This window comes from Ammodytes marinus, assembly GCF_949987685.1.
Source record: "Ammodytes marinus genome assembly, chromosome: 25".
NCBI lineage: Eukaryota > Metazoa > Chordata > Actinopteri > Uranoscopiformes > Ammodytidae > Ammodytes > Ammodytes marinus.
This window is the reverse complement of record NC_137229.1, coordinates 2,695,172-2,697,671: the sequence shown is the minus strand read 5'-3', so window position 1 is coordinate 2,697,671 and position 2,500 is coordinate 2,695,172. Positions and strand designations below refer to the sequence as shown.

Genomic DNA, 2,500 nt, shown 5'->3' with positions numbered 1-2,500 from the left:
CACATCAGGTAACACACACACCAGGTAAAACACACACCAGGTAACACACACACACACACACACCAGGTAACTACACACACACACACACCAGGTAAAACACACACACACACACACCAGGTAAAACACACACACACATCAGGTAAAACACACACACACACACACACACACACACATCAGGTAAAACACACACACACATCAGGTAAAACACACACACACACACACACACACACACACATCAGGTAAAACACACACACACCAGGTAACACACACACACACCACGTAACACACACACACACATCAGGTAAAACACACACACACATCAGGCAAAACACACACACACACACACCAGGTAACACACACACACACACACACACACACACACACACACACACACACACCAGGTAAAACACACACACACACACACACACACACACCAGGTAAAACACACACACACACACACAGAGACACACACACACACACCATTCTGGGGCTGAACTTGAATAGTCGACCATCCGACTACTAACTCACGATCTTTGAATCGTTCTCCAGTAGATTGATGCATCTCTCCTCCTCCCCCCTAGTTAACCCACCAACCCATCTCTCCTCCTCCCCCCTAGTTAACCCACCAACCCATCTCTCCTCCTCCCCTAGTTAACCCACCCACCAACCCATCTCTCCTCCTCTGCCTAGTTAACCCACCCACCAACCCATCTCTCCTCCTCCCCCCTAGTTAACCCTCCAACCCATCTCTCCTCCTCTGCCTCCCCCCTAGTTAACCCACCAACCCATCTCTCCTCCTCCCCCTTAGTCCACCCTCCAACCCATCTCTCCTCCTCCCCCTTAGTCCACCCTCCAACCCATCTCTCCTCCTCCCCCTTAGTCCACCCTCCAACCCATCTCTTCTCCTCCCCCTAGTCCACCCTCCAACCCATCTCTCCTCCTCCCCCTTAGTCCACCCACCAACCCATCTCTTCTCCTCCTCCTCCTCCCCCTTAGTCCACCCACCAACCCATCTCTCCTCCTCCCCCCTAGTCCACCCTCCAACCCATCTCTTCTCCTCCTCCCTAGTCCACCCTCCAACCCATCTCTTCTCCTCCCCCTTAGTCCACCCACCAACCCATCTCTTCTCCTCCTCCCCCTTAGTTCACCCACCAACCCATCTCTCCTCCTCCCCCCTAGTCCACCCTCCAACCCATCTCTTCTCCTCCTCCCTAGTCCACCCTCCAACCCATCTCTTCTCCTCCCCCTTAGTCCACCCTCCAACCCATCTCTTCTCCTCCTCCTCCCCCTTAGTCCACCCTCCAACCCATCTCTCCTCCTCCTCCTCCCCCTTAGTTCACCCTCCAACCCATCTCTTCTCCTCCCCCTTAGTTCTCCCTCCAACCCATCTCTTCTCCTCCCCCTTAGTTCACCCTCCAACCCATCTCTTCTCCTCTGCCTCCCCCTTAGTTCACCATCCAACCCATCTCTTCTCCTCCCCCTTAGTTCACCCTCCAACCCATCTCTCCTCCTCCTCCTCCCCCCTAGTCCACCCTCCAACCCATCTCTTCTCCTCCTCCTCCCCCTTAGTTCACCCTCCAACCCATCTCTTCTCCTCCTCCTCCCCCTTAGTTCACCCTCCAACCCATCTCTCCTCCTCCCCCTTAGTCCACCTTCCAACCCATCTCTTCTCCTCCCCCTTAGTCCACCTTCCAACCCATCTCTTCTCCTCCCCCTTAGTCCACCTTCCAACCCATCTCTTCTCCTCCCCCTTAGTCCACCTTCCAACCCATCTCTTCTCCTCCTCCTCCCCCCTAGTCCACCCACCAACCCATCTCTTCTCCTCCTCCTCCCCCTTAGTCCACCTTCCAACCCATCTCTTCTCCTCCCCCCTAGTCCACCTTCCAACCCATCTCTTCTCCTCCTCCTCCCCCTTAGTCCACCCTCCAACCCATCTCTTCTCCTCTGCCTAGTTAACCCACCAACCCATCTCTTCTCCTCCGCCTCCCCCCTAGTTCACCCACCAACCCATCTCTTCTCCTCCGCCTCCCCCCTAGTTCACCCACCAACCCATCTCTTCTCCTCCCCCCTAGTTAACCCACCAACCCATCTCTTCTCCTCCGCCTCCCCCCTAGTTCACCCACCAACCCATCTCTTCTCCTCCGCCTCCCCCTTAGTCCACCCACCAACCCATCTCTTCTCCTCCTCCTCCCCCCTAGTTCACCCACCAACCCATCTCTCCTCCTCCCCCTTAGTCCACCCTCCAACCCATCTCTCCTCCTCCCCCCTAGTTCACCCACCAACCCATCTCTCCTCCTCCCCCCTAGTTCACCCACCAACCCATCTCTCCTCCTCCCCCTTAGTCCACCCACCAACCCAACTCTTCTCCTCTGCCTAGTTCACCCACCAACCCATCTCTTTGTTTGTTTATTGTTTTGTTTTTGTAAAGCGCTCTGAGTGAGAGAAGAGCGCTTTATAAATAAAGTTTATTATTATTATTATCAGTAGTTATTGAGAGAAA

The 2,500-nt window shown here is 54.7% G+C and overlaps 2 protein-coding genes across 2 annotated transcripts in view; one reads left to right on the top strand and one right to left on the bottom strand.

Annotated features, from left to right (window-relative positions):
- LOC307270211 (NACHT, LRR and PYD domains-containing protein 3-like) overlaps positions 1-2,500 on the bottom strand; it is a 307,417-nt gene that overhangs the window by 279,956 nt on the left and 24,961 nt on the right. The gene's annotated exons all lie outside the window — the stretch shown is intronic.
- iqgap3 (IQ motif containing GTPase activating protein 3) overlaps positions 1-2,500 on the top strand; it is a 49,931-nt gene that overhangs the window by 35,804 nt on the left and 11,627 nt on the right. The gene's annotated exons all lie outside the window — the stretch shown is intronic.